This window comes from Phlebotomus argentipes, unplaced genomic scaffold (assembly GCF_947086385.1).
Source record: "Phlebotomus argentipes unplaced genomic scaffold, Phlebotomus argentipes genome assembly contig_2, whole genome shotgun sequence".
In the NCBI taxonomy this organism is placed as follows: Eukaryota; Metazoa; Arthropoda; class Insecta; order Diptera; family Psychodidae; genus Phlebotomus; species Phlebotomus argentipes.
This window is the reverse complement of record NW_026776162.1, coordinates 2,658,111-2,675,388: the sequence shown is the minus strand read 5'-3', so window position 1 is coordinate 2,675,388 and position 17,278 is coordinate 2,658,111. Positions and strand designations below refer to the sequence as shown.

Genomic DNA, 17,278 nt, shown 5'->3' with positions numbered 1-17,278 from the left:
CCCACAAGAGGAAAAAAAGCTACAAATTTCACCGTTAAAGGCTGAAAAGTGGCTGAGAAAGAGCAAGGCAAAAATGGGTCACTCCAGCACTCCGGTTATATATTGTGCTTATGGTCACAAGAAGCGAACAATCTCACGAGGGATGGGCAATATTAGCCAGGTTACTTCTCACAATTCTCAGTGGCTTGCGTATACTTTGCATGGAAAGAACACAGAACAGTTTACTTACAGCGAGGTAAATTGCTAAGTACAGAAAAGTGCAAGATCAGCCAGGTGTGTTTAATTAGCCAAATTATGAGAGTCTATACAGTTCCTTTTGGGTACTTTAAGAATAGTGTCGAAAAGTTTTGTTTTGCGATTTCGTTTGAGAAGTTTTTAGTCATTCTGTGAAATTAATTATACTGAATAGCAAATCTGTTTTTGAGTGCTTCCAAGTAAGGATGAAAAGACATATAAATTTGTCTTAATGTCTCGAAACTCAAATAACCCTGTAATATGAGGAGAAATATTCAAAATCGAGAAGAATCGATTTATCTCTATTTATTGATGTTTGCGTATTCAATGAAAATAAAACTTTCTCCAATATTCTTTTGCAAAAATTCAATTTCCTATTCATTTCTGCAAAATAATACGCTATGTTTTTGTACGTGAACAAATTAGCTGTCATTTTTTAAAGATTTTCTAGCTCGACGAACGGTTTAATTATTTATTTGCCAAATGCGGTTTTTATAAGATTCGCTAGTGAATTGCAGATTGACGTCTCTCTAAATCTTATAACTGAACGGTTTATGAAACCACATCACAAAATTGACATCTTCTTGCTGAGAATATTGCTGAAAAGGGCCCGCAATGAATTTCTCATAATTTTGTAATAACATTTATTTGTGGCAAAATAACAAAAACCTGCTAACACCAAGTAAAATAAATCATTTTTCGCATCATTAATTGTGAAATGCAAAATCATTTATTGCCCATCACTGTGACATTTTTATTGGCAAAAGGTGGTCTCGAAAATTGCATCAAGTGCTGCTCATTGCACAATCCTTCAGACAACAGTTGTTTTATAATTGCGGCGATGCCACAAGATCGTCCTTTCTGTGTTGCATTCCAATTATCTTCACCATCATCCGAATGTGTGGAACGTGCGCTCTGTGTGTGAAAAATTCAAATAAATCCGAAACAGCGTGACGAATTATACAAATTTATTTGATTGAAAACATCTCAATTTCCCCACAATATTTCACTCGTGAAATCAATTAATACGTTAATACCATTTTACGAACAAAACGATCGGTGAATTTGCATAAGATTCGTTCACTAGGTCTTCACTTTGGTTCCCAGTGAAAGTCCAAATACACTATAAAATTCCCCCTGAACTTCCTGTGCAATATTTCATAACACCATCTATGCAATATTTCCTTTTTCACTGCCCACAATCTTCCCATCTTGCTCGTGCTCCCATTTGAGAAGCAGAGCGAGTTTCTCGCCGCAAAAAATGCTCTCTCATGCAATGTGAGAAAAACAATTGTTAAAATCGTGTTAATTTCCATTCCAGCGGACATTGTTCCTCAGCGGCTCTCGCGCATAAGACAAACAAGACGCGCGCGATGGTGATTAGAAGAGGCGCACAAATGCTTTCGTACAAGAGATGTTTGGCAGCGGGAAAATTTCCTTTTCACTTTCTTCGGTCATTTGGGAAGAGAGTCTTAAATGAATTATGTGGCTTGAATGGATGATGACCATCTTCGTCTGTTTTGTGCGCTCTGTGAATAAATCATTGAAAGATTGTGTCTAAATTTGCATTTTAATTCAATTTTTATCGTGCTTTTTCGGTTGTATGTTGTACACGTTCGTGAATTTGGAGTTTCACCGGTGCGTACGCGAGTCTCAAACGGGAAAAAAACAACAGTTTAAGGGCTTAGGATCTGGCAAAGTGCTCGTAATCAAAATCACCTCTAAAAATGACTCCTTAAACTAAGTTCATCTACTTCATTTAGCTATAGACACCCCTAGGCAATTGTTAATCTGATAAGCTGCTCAGAAATATTTGTGAAAATCTTCATAATGAAGACACGGCTCAAATTCGTCACACAAATTATGGTTTGTATTTCTCGATTTCAACGTGTAATTTGCCTAAAATCGAGAACATGGTCAATTACTTTGGCGCTCCTCGCGAAAGTCACTGAGGCGAGTTGATGTTGTAAAAAAGAAGCAGCAATGATGAGTCGAAATAGCACCTGAAGTATCCACTTAATCCGATATGCGAATAGTGTAGGGATTGTCTCTCTTTTTACTCATTTATCTTTTCACCACGGAGATATATACCGTTGGTTGGTAGCATAAAAATAACAAAAATACCAAAAGTGTGCACACAAGACGAGAGAGAAAAGCTATGAAAAATCCGAGAGAGTCGCAATAGGTTGATGAAAAGTAAATTGAATTAGTCGAGTCGAAATGAAGTGTGCAGCGGAAAAACGACCACAAAATTGACTTTGCAGCTGATGTCCGTTCGCCGAAGTGATGTTTTACCACTCGGAAGCAATTCTCGAGATTGCCGTGTGCAAAATTGGTGGATAAAAGTGAAACTTATCAATTGGAGATCCATCAAATTGCTAATAGTCTGCAGAGAGCGTGTGCCAACGAACTTTTTGCAATTCCGGCGGCTAATCACGGAATGTGCAAGTTTATTGAGCAATTAAATGAATGGGTATTGTGGAGGCCTGAGTGATGTGCAAAGGGAATTCTCTCACTCACTTCCAGATGAGTAGACACATCACGTAATGCCAAATCACAAAACATGACTCTCCAGAATGCCACATAGAAAGTAGACACCCAAATGTAGGTGCACAACATCATAAAACGCCATTCATGCGACACGAAGTCTGATGTTTGGTGAACTGGAGTAAAAGCTCGATGGCGGAGATTATAATGCGGAGAGAGCAAAAAGTGAATTTTCTCGCCGCCAGTCATTCTCCTATCAAACCCATTTCCAACTGCTGTGATTTTTCCCGAATGGGGTTTAGTGTAATTTGCAAAGATCACGCAGCAGCAGCAGCAACTCTTTGGCTCTCTTGGCAATTATACCGCATATGCCGCATGCATGCATAATTCTTCAGCCATGTGATTATAGCTCTTTTGCCTGCACTTCTCATCAGTTCCAATCTTTTTCCAGGCCCTCCTCGCCGCCCTGCTACTCGTGATACGCGATCTATACACCTTTTCTTCCATTTTTCCTTCTCACCTCATCCTCAAATTGATCTCGGCGCAGAGTTGAGATCTTTAGCAGATGAGATTGGCAGCGAGAGAGGGAGAGAGAGAGAAGAAGAGGAGGAAACGAAGGTGCAAAAGTGCACGATTTCAATATAAATTCGATCGCCTTTTGATAAGGAATGCAAATTGATCAGAGTTTAAAATGAGGAGATAAATGCTTGATCGATTGAGATGTTGCGCTTCCACGCGGAATTCTCTTCCTGGCCGGCAATGCGGGATTTATTGATATGAAATTTAATACAGTAATTAAGCTCTATTACTTATCCACGGAGGTATGCAAATACAGCATGATTAAGATAGCTGTCTCCTAAAACGCCATAAAATATTGTTCGTCACGAAAATGCGAAATATTTCATGATACCAGCAAAATCAATGTAAATTTTATATTAAATAAAAACCTCAATTTGCAGCTCATTTGATATGAAGAATATTCATGAAATCGCGTGAGATTGCTAATAACATAATTAGCAAATTTATTGAGAGTTTGCAGTGTGTTTATTATGTCTTGACAATCGAACATGAAAGTCGCAAGCCGGAATTTCACTTAATAGATTTATAACATTCCTGATCTACTTCTTGGAGAGCTTCAACTCTGGCAATCTAGTCAAATGTAACCAAAAACGTGAAACAAAAAGGATCGTCAAGGGTCTATCGAAAATTAGGCAGGAAATTAAGAAGCAGCATCGCAGGGATGAAAAGAAGACCCGAGAAATTTAATCTCACCTGATTGTAAATTCCCTGAACGTAATCCTCTCTGTCTCTCTTCTGAGGACGAACAAAGGCTGTTGATTGGCTTCCTGAAACGAATACATGAAGAGCTCCCGGAGGCGAATTTTTGGGCCATCCAACCAAATTACGTGAAGCGTCCTTGAGTTTGGCACAAGGTTACCTCGATCTTCGGCGGGCAAGAAGAGGTGCTTCAGCTCTTCTTATCATCGTCAATAAAATATACAAGCGACAGCGGGGATTTCAGCAGGTTGCACCGCAGTCCCGAGTCACCATTCATTTGCATAGAGATAAATTACGACCATCCGCGGAGTGTGGATTATTTCTAATAGCACATCGATTCCACTATTAATTGGCAATCGGGGCTAATTAATTGATTTAATGAATTGCAGTGTCCGCGCGCGGAATGGGGGGAAAACATACAGCACGTCTACAGCTGGACGCGAACTCCCAAGAGGCTCTGGCCAGGAGTGTGAGATGATGGACAGCGAAAAGGGGGCAAGCACGAGATGAGCGGGCTGCGGGACGGGCACTGCCTCCGGCTTTGGTGTTCATGACTTTGTCTTCATCGAATCGTAAATCTTGCTCAATAAATCCGCGTGCAGCTATCTCCATATCCATTCCAGATTCCAGATTCCGTATGGCAAGAATCACACATAAGCGACACACAGCTCGAGATACATTCCGAAGAGACCAAAAGTCGAGGACGCGCCGCTTCGGTGTTCAAGAAAAATGATCATAAATTACACCTTTTTCACTCTGACCATCCCCAATATAGAAAAATTGTGAATGCCATTACTCTGACTTGTGACGATACTTCTTGCGATACCTTTTTTCCCTCCACCCAATCCCAATCGCGCGCATACAAATCTGCTTCGCTTTATTAACTCCCAAAGAGGCTCTTCGCATCTCGCGGTGATTAAATACCATATTTACCTCTTTTCCCTCGGTCGCGAGAATGCGGGACAATAACACTAACAGATTCCTTCATTATCTGCCCATCGAGGAAGATGCCACCGCTGGAAAATTCGCGGCCTAGAGGCCGCACTGATTGCCGCCGATTGATCAGAGTCGAGATCACAGTTTTGGAATTCCACCGAGCACAGATCAACACGATGGCGTTGAGAGATAATCCGAAAAAGAAGCATGTAGCCTTTAATTTTTTATCATTAGTAAAAATGCTCGCTATTCATTTTGTCTCCTTGCACTGATAAACCCCTCGCGCACGGCCTGGGCATTTAAAAACATCTTTAAGATATCTGAAGCAGTCGAACACGACTCGTGGCGAAATTTCATAGAATTCATCAGTGAGATTCACGTAAAACACGATGGATCTTTGCATAATTTATGCACACAGATCGGAATATTTATCGGGAGAATGTTCTTTGGATGGCCGAAGGCGTGTCACTCCCCTTCGCATCGGGTCCAAAACCTCAAAAGCTACCGAAATAATTAATCGTGGCGACTGAAACACCATTTAATTTTCCATTAGGAGGAGAATCATCGTATAATTGCTCCGCCGGACTCACTTTGAATTCCTCTATTAATTTGTGAACATCTTCTGCTGTGAATCCCACCCACGAGAATTTATGCAATGTGGAGTTTTGCGCAAAAGACATTTCTCGAGAGAGATGCTTTCGCAAAGGAAAACTGTAAACAATATTAATCTCTCGGGTGAGTGTTTTTGATCCATCGAGTGTCAACAGCGCGTGAATTGAGTGGTGAAAAGGCAGAATAGCTAGAGCCTGAGATCAATCTATTGGGCATCTCTTGTGCAATTACAGTCGTCGAGTTAATCTCTCTGTGGCTCTTTGCGAAACGTCGAGGTGGGGACGTCGCGTCGGTTGATTTTGATTTTGGCGCCAACGAGAGAACTTTTCCGAAAGGTCCGAGAGACCGCGAGAGAGTCGCTCTCGCGCTCGCCTCTCTCGGCGCGATGCTGCGAGGGAGAGCGCGATGTGGGAGAGAGAGAGCGAGAGAATAGCGGCCGCCATGTTTGCTGAGACTCTCTCTCTGCGCCGACGACCAGCGAAGGTGCTGCGGCAGCGCTCAGTTTTCCGTGGACTCCGAACTGAGTAGCTCAATACTTCGTGAAGTCTCCCCATAGCACAGAAATCTCCAACATCCCACAGACACTCTATATCGAGTTTCCCACAAGAAAATTCTGTGAATATCATTAGCAATCTGCTTGCATTTCGCACCATACAATATCATAACCACACAGTGTTGAAAAAGTGAGAATTCCCATTCGTTTCTGCCGGAGTGAAAGGTGTGCTTTTTCCTCAATTGCGCTTCTGGAAATCCCCTTGACGGATTTTTCCTGGACACTGTCTTTACTGAACACAGAAGAACCATTCACGGGACAGAACGTCGCCTCCTGAGTGGCACAGACTTGGATTAAATTACTCCTTTCCGGACAAACAGGTGAGAATTGCAGTGTAATTCACTGGCGTGACCAGATAAAAAGTGGACAGGTGCGTGGCTGCACCCAAAATTCTCCTCAATTGTCACTCCTCTCGGCGAAGAATCTCTTCCCTGGGCGAGAGATGCGTGTCTACGTGTACAAATAAAAACACGGGAGTTGCTAATTAACTGTTTAGTGGCTCGAGATGGAGTCTCCGTAGAATTCCCGCTATCTGTTTTCGTGATTTTCACTCGAATCTCATCTTATTTTGGGGTCTGTGAAGCCTCCCAGCACAGAAGGAGATCTCCTCGTTAAGAGAGAGAGAGAGAGATTCTGCGTAGGGCTCGAGCTGTCGAACTCCCATTGATTCTAATGTTAGCCGTGTTGTACAAGGGCTGCAAGCGCAACGATTAGAATCAATGAGATCATCAGCATTACTCACTTTCAGCTGATGAGATGACTTAAATTTAAACTCGGACAGCAGAGAAGATTAAATTTTGCATAGGTGACTAAAAATTGTCTTGCTATGAGTAGAATCGAGAGCTAAAGTGATTAAAACCTGAGGGATTATCACTTGAATGTCACCTGCATTCGCCTGACAGAGGCTTTTAAATAAACATTCTCAGCTTGAGTGTTTAGCTAATTCAATTTAAGGCGCCTCAAAGCACACTCTACAATTACTCACAGTTTAAAGAGGATAAATTTTCGATGTAATGCAAGGTCTTTGACTTCCCCTTAATAAACACTGAAGTAGAATCGAAGAAAATCCATTTCTCACACGATTGCAATATCTCTGAATGTCTTCCCAATGAGAATCACACATCTCGAAATCTCAGGGCAGCATTTCGAAAGAATCAAAATCTCTCAGTCTCCCGAGAAGAAAAAGAGCCTATAGCGACAAACAATTGCCACAGGAATGCCTCTTTTTCGTCTCCCTTCATATTGAGAAGTAGTTCTTTCACAAATTGCACCAACAATTCTGGGAAAATTTTTTTTAGAGGCTTTTATTGTGTGGCCTCAGGTAGCTTTTTTCGTCTCTGCTCCCTCGCCATTCGTGCCAGTGCCGTGATAAATACATATAAGAAAAAAATGAATTTGGAAGGAAAATTTATTAAGTATCGCATTGAGATATTTTTTTCATGTAGGCAATTATGGGCTGTGAGCACATACTTTGTTGTATAATGGGTCCAACGACGGGGAACGCGATGGACTTTTAAGAGACTGGACACACTGGAAACAGCGCTTGCGACAATTAAAAGTAGGAAGTCTTTCCGTGACTGGTGGAATTTCAATTAGCACCTTTTAGAGATGATTTCATTTAATGAAAATGTGTAACTTTTTAATCCGGTGAGAGTTGCAGCGCAATGCCAAAAATGCGGAATCGGAATTTAAAGTTATGGCAAGTTTATAAATATTGTGGTTAATGTTAGGGGTTGAGCGCACGCTTGCTGGATTTTTTTTCACTCCTCGTCTGTTACGGCAAATGTTGCGATGGTAAACAAAACACATCCAGAGTGAATTCTGGGGAGAAAAGGTTGTGACAACATGTGAGTTTCCATCAAAAACACAGAATGTTGTGCAGTGAGAGTTCATGAAAATGAACGTGCATTCCTTGAGCTTCATTTTATATTTTTCTCTTTTTAACGACACTCATCCTCCCTTGAAGGCCCTGGGAGTTTGATAAAGAGAGGAGAACATGGATTTAATGAGAGGCCAAGGGAGACGAAAAAATGTGGAACGGAGAATATAAAAGAGCATCACTATTATTACCACATGTTATCTCAATTTGGTTACCAAAGTCACCGGAGAAGCAATAAATAAGGGAAATTTAACACGGAGCTTGAGATAGATATTGTCGTAACACCGAAAGTAAAACTAATTGAAGTAAAATGCGAATTTTCGGGACAAATTGTGTAGTCAATGAAGCGTTTGGCGTTTAGAGTGTGTAGTTGAAAAGAGGAAGTTGCACAATTGTGCGAAACTCACCAATTATTTAATATTCAATGTCACGAATGAGAAGATAAGAATGCAAACTTTCACAATATTTTTCCCTCTCTGCGATGTATCGTCTTGAATGGAGGAAAAAATGGACCAACATTCATGGGATATTCACATGGGAAAACGCGTTATTGTCTTGTGAATTCAGTGACAGTTGAAATACTCTGTATATTTCTCGTATTTTATTATTATTATGTTCACTGCAATGGAATATTTACAACAGCAATTAGGAATTTAAAATTAATATAAATATACACTCTATGAAAAGCTTCTGTCCGATTTCATTTGCATTGCAATTTAATTGCATACAATAGGCAGTGTTTTTATTTTCTATAATTCCACCGCGAGCAAAAGATTTTAATTTTTACCACACTTCAGCGTCACCGCACTGGCAAAGAATGAAGGAAAATGTGTTGAGAAAAAAACAACAAACATTTGTAAATATCGTGTGTAGAGTTTCACTTTTTCCGAACCTGTGTCAAAATTCATTAATAAAAGTCGTGAGAAATCATGAAACGAAACGATTTGCCCTTCATGTTACTTCTTTCAATTGAACACGGGTATTTCTTTTAGTTTGATACTTCCCAGAATTCACAGCTTTTGTATGTGACACGAAGTTAATGGAAAAAATTCTTAGCTTTTCGTGCCTCAATCTGTCAAAAGCGACAAATGGTGTTATTTGATTTGGCAAAGAAACACAGATTGGAAAAGTTAGTTCAATGCAGAAGATGCTGAATTGAACACAAACTTCTTTTTCTAAATGTGTCCACACATATCGTGCCTATGAAAAGAGGTAATTTCCCATGAAATTAATTATGTGCGAAATAAGAGACTTTTGAGGAAATCGCGCGCGGAGGCAATTTATAGAAGAAAAAATCAATTTTGCTTGGAAACGATTCAATTGGAAAGGTGACTCTAAAGTGGTTTTTGACACTAAAACTTGAATTGATGTTGCGGAATGCAATTTATTCAGCACTCTTTTTCTTCAGCCTCGCCATCAATTCACTTTTCTTTGAATGTGCGTCCACTAGTGCGCCTCACAAGGGGGGGAAAATTAATTCGCCACAGGTCTTTTGTTTGACTCGCTGGTGTCAGGTTTATAATAATTTAGTGTATGTTTATTTTTGCATATTCAGCTGAAGTGCCGAAGTGAGGAGAAAACTCGTGCCCAGGGTTAAATGTCAATACTCTCCTTTCATTTCTCCCTGGGTTTGATGTGATGTGTGTACACACAGAAATTTCCAACATGCTTTTCTCATAATGTGCAGAAATCTTCCCTTTTTTGCTCACATCTCGCGCCTCTTTAATTCATTTGTGACTTCTGGCTCATTTGTAATGTGTCAAATTTGCGGACATCTCAGAGTTTGAATTGGCGCCGTTTTAATTAAAAGCATTTTATAGTTTTAAAAGGGATTTTTTTGCTTCGATGTTGGCATGCCAACATCACGATGGGGCAGAGAAGAAGAAAGACAACCGCTCACTGGAGGTCATCAACTCTATGCTGTGTGTGTGACTCTGAATTAGCCAAATGAACGCAGAAAAGTGCTGAAGAGAAGGCATCAGAGGCACTAAAATATTGGTTAATTTTGGGTGTTTTAAAGTGCCTAAATTGTCTAATTTGCCTTTTGGGAGTCCTATTAGGCGAATAAGGTGAAAAGTAATTTTTGGGGACTTTCTATAAACGTGTTGTGGAAAAAGACAGTTATTATTTCAAAAATTGATTTGAAATGTAATTAAATTAATCGATTTTTCTATATCAATGGGTCGCAAAATTGCCGTTCCGCCTAAAATAGCAAAAAGAAGGCTTATGAAGTAAGGTAACAACAACAACAGCAAATTGAGGGAAAAAAGTATCCAATTGTGTGAATTGGTTGGTTTATGGTGAAATTGAACGGAAGTTTCGTGTCTCAATTTTACCATCAATTTACGTCACTCATTTGTATGTAATCTCTGTATTTTTAGACACTAAAGTGAAGTGACTCTTGATTGTAAGAATTTCTAGAATCAATAATTCTCCTCAAGGTCGGACACACTTAAAAATAATTGTAGTGACTCAGGATTTACTGACGTGAATTGGTGCAGTTTATACTTCGGGAGAGCTACACTGGCGCGCATAGCTGAAAGGCGCGATGTGATCGCGGGGTTGGGGGTATAAAAGGGCCCTCAGCGGTCAGATTCGGGTCCGCCCGAACTACTCTCTGACACATGCTGGATCGCCCCAGGTGCGATGCTGCACCCAAAGTGGTGTCACTCCGCCTGAGGCGGTTGGGTATGGAGCATCAAGACATACCCAGGGTGTAATTTTTGTACCCGTGGGACAGTTATTGCGCAAATGCAACGACGTCCCCTCCAAAGGCATCCACCGCACACAGCTGATAAGATTAAGCCGTTTAACTCTCGAGCTTTCAATTAACTCCCTCTCAATGTGGCTTATTGGATGACTTTTGACTTATGGGTTGTTTTTGTTTCTCTTTGCTTTCTGTTCTTTATTAATTACCGACATGTGCATTCTCCCCGCAGTCCTGAATTGCTGTAGCTTATCTGATTAAGGCCATTTAATGCTCTCTCTGTCATGCATTTGTGCACAGGCTCTGTGGAGGGCTTTTTTCTCCGCTGGAGACACTTAAAGTGCCGTTGGGTTTCTCTGTCAAATTTCCAATAAAAATATGAGCTTGAGAAATTTCCCTAACAAGCCACACTTCCATAGCCTTGATGATTCCATACATTTTAGCGCACATGCTGCGCCGAGTGAGTGAGAACATGTGAAGTGAGTGAGATGAGTAGTTTGAAAAATTTTCCCTGTGTGAAAAATGAATGAATTCCTGTTGAAATATTTTGTCTTTTGTGGGCTAAAATTAGCATGGGAGAGTCAGCTTCTAATGTTGCTCTCACAACTGTGAGGTTCTATCGAAATCTCGAAGTCATGTGCTTGCGTGTGGTGGAATCTCGAAAGTACAAATATTGATGGGGCCCAGAGGGGAGGGCTAAAAAGGCGATGAAAATAGCTCTTGCACTCACAACAAATTTTCCTTTTTCCACGCTATTTTTCCTCCGGTCTCTCCCGTTCTTCATTCAGAGAAATGCAGCGCGGAACAAGATGAAAATGTGGAAGTATAAAATGCATGGTGAATTGGGTTCTGAAAGGGGAGATGTTCTGTGTACTCTTGGCGGCGTTGCTGTGCTGCGAAGAGGGATGGGTGAGAATGCTTTGGCTGTTTGATCTATCGACAGTGCGATGACAAGAGCATTTTGTGGGACTTTGTTGGCTGGAAAGCTAAATATTTGCGAATTGATGCGTTATATTGGAGGCCCATTACAATTAAAGATAGTGACAATTTGTTGACCTTTTGTCATATTGCGAAAGCATTCTTTTGGAGTAAATATTGTGTATAGTTTCTCAAGTGTCGCATGTGGGGAAGAACGTGGAGTGAGATAGAGTGTGAGGGTGGGTGGATCATTTACGCATTTGTCAGCGCTGAGTCACGCGGAATTGCTAAGTGTTGGGCGTAGGTGGGCAATGGGTATCTCGCAGAGTGTCTGATGATGCCGTAATATTTGGCACTTAAAATCCTTGTGGATGGCCGCTGAATGCAGCGAGAGTCGGTGGAGTGGCTAAAAGTATGATCAAGTCGGCGTAACCATGTACAGTTAGTGAACCACTGATCATTACAAGGCGCGCAAATGAAGAGGTGCGATAGAGAGAGGTGAAGTGAGTGTAGTGTATGAGTGAGGATGAAGAAGTATATTTATTAATTTACTCAATTTATATTGCATACATATTGTACATATGCGATAAAGATGATTCTTGTTTTCCTAGTGGGATCCACATACTGGATAGACGCGGTTGAGAGAGAAACCGATGCGAGAGGTGGGGTTCCTGTGGCGCCCGTAGGGTGAATAGAAAATTGAATTACGGAAATTTATAATTATGCTCGTGTTGTGGATATTTGAGTTTATCTAATTTCGGCCATGGTGATTCTCGCTCAGGGCATTTGCAATTTGTAACGCAGTTGCGGACACCTTTTTGCTCGCTTGCAAGGTGTGTAAAAGAGTGCGTCTCGAGTGTGTGGCGATTTAGTGAAAACTGATGGACGGATGAAGCCTGGTGGCGGCTGCCAGGGAATTTCAAAAATGTGGCGTTGTCTCCCAAAGAGACGCACATCTTCAGAGCGGAGTGCAGTGGAAGATCATCATCTGTAGATTCTTCTCTGGTACGGGAAGCAGAAGGAGAGCGAGAGTGTGTGTGAGAGGAAAGATGTGCCTAATGGCTGCAATATTGGCCACTTGACGATGAGTTGAATAGGAAAAGTCAGTGGTGAAAATTTAATCTCAACCTCATGGACTGACAAGAGTTATAGCAATGTAGTGAATAAATTTTTCAATATCTCCGCACAACAATCTCACGTCGAGGTGAAATGGTGTCTCTAATAGGATTAATAAACTTTATGGGGTTTCTATCATTGAAATTTCACATGCTATTTTCAACTTTCCTGTCGCCGTTTTGGGCTCACTGAAGAGGCAGTTGCACTTGAAATTCCCCACATTATGCAATTTTCTCGCGCGCGGGACTCGCGAAAATAGACATGCGGTGTGTAGGGAAATTTTTAGAAATCCACACAGAAATGGTCGGTTGTGCTGAAAAGGCGAGAGGAAGGTGGGAAAAGTAGACCGAAAAGGAAGTGGATGGATGGCGCACGAAATGACCAGAGAGTGTGAATCTCTCTCTCGCGAAATTCAAGTGCAATTTAATTTTAAACAGGCTGAAAAGGGAGGAGTTTTTGAGATTTGTGAAAGATAATTTACACACAAAAGACAACTGAATGCGGTGGAAAGTGATATTTGAAGCTGTCTTTTATTTTCTTAGCAGGTTTTTAGTGGGCTATCTACACATCGCAAAGTGGGAGAAGAGAGCGATACTCTGCGGTCTATGGGTTTCTTGAATTTTTCATCACTACTGTGGGGTAATCCTTGGTGTTTCGAATGCATTGAGCCCCCAAAAATGCTTGTGGGAACATAGAATTCGCCTTCGAAGATGGAGCAGGCTTCATCTGGCCTCAGAATGAATGTGTGCGCGTGTGTGAAGGTCTCTGGATTGAGGAATCCTTTGTCAATAATAACAATCTTGGGGAGTCTGAGTTCACAGCCGGCCCATTGAGATGGGTGAAAAATGAGGAGACGTGGATGGAGAAGATGAGGAGGATAAAAATTGATTTCCAGTGAGAAATGTTGGTGCAAGAGACTGTACATACAATACGATGAATTGCTAGGAACCCTCCAGTAGTTGGGCACTTGGGCATTGAAATCATCTTCACATTACAATGAATGCCTCCTGATGCATAATGGATGGAGGTGGGGTGATGCAGACGGGTGGAAAAGATTATCATCCAGAGTGGATGAAGTGGAGAATTCACCAAAGGATTTAACAGCAATTAATCTTAATTATTGTCGATATCACGCAACACATCATCAGATCAGAGAATCGTGATTGAGTATAATTTCACAGGCTGGTCGTAGCAGCAAATACAGAACACACCAATAATGTGAAAAATTATTCAGAGGAGTTCAGTCGGTGGCTGTGGATGCCGCGATGCCTTGGCAGGAGGGAGGGAGGGCAGGATGGCGGTATTCAAAAGGAGGACTTGATTAGACATGGGTAAAAAAGCATACACAAGAGTTGAGTAAATGCACTTCATCATTGCATCCCCCCAATGAGCCACACACATGCACATGTGGTGATGTGTAATGTATAAAATTGTCGATAATGAGCATTCAGGTCCCCACAAGCCATTGGGTAAATATCGTTGGAAAGACGGAAAAGTGAAGTTATTTCTTATTGATTGATTTCTTCTTCTTGCAACTCTGGCCGAGAGTTTCATATCCATCGGAGCATTTTCCAACATCATCATCGTGTTTCACTCCCGGTCGAATATTAAATTACCACTCGCCATAGTGGTGTATGCAAATGAAAATGAAAATGAGAGAGATAATAATATTTTTCCTCTGGCGCATGACATATAATATGAAAGTTGGGGGGATTGTATTCAGTGACACGATGCATCAATCAACACCTACAAACTATCAAGTGTTCTGGAAGGTAATTCACTCTCCAATTCTTAGCCCCCAACCAATGCATCCAATTAAATTGATCCGACAGCATCGTGACATTTTATTGAAACCACCCACACTTGAGCGCGTGACCCGCGATCTCTCTGTGTAGTGGAAGGGTAAACGATGTGGTGATCCAATGATCCATGGGCGATCGTGAGGTGTCTCTATATGGCATGGTGTGTACTTGCATCAGTGTCAGGACGACCTTCGAGCCGCCGCATGGACAACAATGCAGTGTTGATGAAGTGTTGTGTGTGAATTGACTCATTTGAATTTTTCCGCACCCAGAGAACCAGATGATTATCTCAAATTGAGTGCATGTTTTATGGCACTATTGACAACGATAATCTGACGTTTATATACCCATTGGAATAGCGAGTCTTCTCAACCACTGCCGGCCTCTTTCTGCAATCCTTTTTTCCCGTCTCCATCTGGCGATACAGATCCGTGTTGGGGCGCCGGAGGGAGGTTGCGCACCATTCGGTTGACACTTGAAGAATCTCACACGCGAAACATCACCTGTTTTCCTTGAGATTTCACTCCATGACGTGTGTGAGTGTGTAATTAATTTATGCCCGTGAGAAGAGATTATGAGAGTACAAGAGATGACTTGGATGATGTTGCAGTGGAGGAGATTACGATATTGGAACAAGAAGTTCGACTCTCAATTCCACTTGACTGACTGATTTATGGGTGCCGAAAGGTGAGCGTGAAAATGAATTTATTTGAATGTCGATTTTTAGAATCACCTCCCAAGGACACACAATTCTTGTTCTTTCACTTTGGCACAGAGTGTTGACTGCGTGCTGGAGGAATGATGGAGGAAGAATGACGGTTTTTTTTTCCACGAGTGTATTTATGGTCACAATCAAGCCGCTGTCCACGTTTAATGCCAAGAGAATAATTGAAAATTTTATAGTTTTGAAAGGCGTGTCAATTTGTTTTAATCAATTTGATTCTCTCTGTTGTTCTAGACTTTTTTGTGGTCGTTTACAAGAATTATCACAAGTTATTGTTGCTGGAGTTTAGGAAATGTTGTTTGACCCCTGAAGAGATCTTTTCTACACCAAAGCAGTAGCCTTTTATTGTTCAAGTGATTTGTCATCAATCATAAATCATTGTACACTATCAGACAGTAGGGCTTTTAAGAGAGTGTCGTAGACTAAAAGCGAGATTCGAATTTCTCCTTCCAGCAGCGATTGGTTTGACGTAATTCTGGGCTGTGTCGGTGTGCTCGGGTCAGTAGCCTTTTATTAATTTATGAATTGAGTGAGTCTGTAACGCAGATAATGGTTAATGATCTTTTTTACGAGCGTCTCATCTACATTTTCCACATCTTCTCATCTCTCGCGCGAAGCTATTGGGTGGGTAGTTTCAATAGATGAGGTGAACATTTGCTGCAAATGAGCATAGTTGAGCACACGTCGGTACGCATGATAGTAAGATTTATAATGAGTGGAATTGCTCAAAGTATCTGGAGCATATCGCAGCGGAAGAAATTTTTTGGCATCCCATCTTTTCTGAATACATAATTAAGGTCATGACAGTTTTGGCACTTTTGCTCCCGTGCGCCGCGTCCCATTCTATTTGGTCAGTCTTTATCCCACTATCTAGGATCGGCACATGTGTGTCTCTCTGTCTTGTTATTTTCAAACAAAGCAGCATGAACTCTCGCGGACGCTCTTAATGGTTTGAGGTTGAAATATATGTTGTGGCTGCTGGTGTGTCTCTTTTTGGAATATTAATAACATTATGAAAATGTATAGATAAGGAATTATTTATGCAAATTTAAGCAGTTCTCTGTATTCCTGTCTTGAATTAAACAACATACTCTCGAAGCCACCTCAGACAGAGTCCCGTTTTGATTGCAGCCACTCGTTCGCTTCCAGTCTTCAATCTCCGCATTCACGGGCGTCTCTCACTTGTGACTTGGGTATGTCTCGATGGTTGCTCACTTCATATCATCCATGTAGCGGAGAATATCCATTGGGAGAGACTCCTCAATAGTAAGAGTCTTTCTAAAATGATTTGCTTTAATTCGTTTTCACTGTATTTCCTCCATTAGTTGTACACACATTGATAATGAGGCATCTAAAAAGTCTTGATATCCCCAACATGTAAAGGTAAACTCGCGGATGGTTAGATGATGATGGTGATACCACACGATGATGATGTGGAGAGGTTTGAATTTTATCCACAAAAGAAATCTCGCGGTGGAATGTTGATTTTACTTTTTAAGCTGCACCACAACTCCTATTCTCCACGTGAGATGGTGGTTTTCCACCAGGTAAACCTCATTTCTGGTGTTTGACCATCGCGAGTGTGTTTTGAGCGAAGAAGAAATTCTAATAAATTTCTAATGCACGATCATGAGTGTTTTTGAGGTGAAATAAATATATTACAAAGTGTTTCTCTCGGCATCTGTAAATTACCTTTTTTTCTCTAATGTCAACCAGTCGGAAAGAAGCTGGCGAGAGAGGGTTTTGCGGGGAGAAATGGCGCTCCTCCGGAGGAATTTGCTGGTGATTATTCCACCTGAGAGGCGTATCTTGTGCAAATATTTCCCGTATGTAATGTCTCCATGTCATTTCTAACATTTTTTCAGTGTATCATGAGTGTGTAAATGCTAGTTTTTTGTATTGGCACTTCGATTGACTTTTTCCTTGGTTATTCTTCAGCCGCGCCAGAGTCATCGGTCACGATAGCATCAATCGACAATTTAGGTGTTTTCGATTTTTTGTTCTCTCCATCTAATTTGGGCGTGTAGGAGTT

General features: G+C 41.2%; 1 protein-coding gene and 1 non-coding gene across 3 annotated transcripts in view; both read left to right on the top strand.

Annotated features, from left to right (window-relative positions):
• The first annotated feature begins 6,058 nt into the window (after positions 1-6,058).
• LOC132265468 (LIM domain only protein 7) overlaps positions 6,059-17,278 on the top strand; it is a 49,892-nt gene continuing 38,672 nt past the window's right edge. For both annotated transcript variants that reach the window (XM_059766187.1, XM_059766186.1), the window contains exon 1: positions 6,059-6,420. The gene's annotated coding sequence lies outside the window, so the exon portion shown is untranslated. The remainder of the gene's footprint in view (positions 6,421-17,278) is intronic.
• Positions 10,551-10,746, top strand: LOC132265480 (U11 spliceosomal RNA). The gene has a single exon (XR_009468584.1). It is a non-coding gene; the product is annotated as a U11 spliceosomal RNA (small nuclear RNA).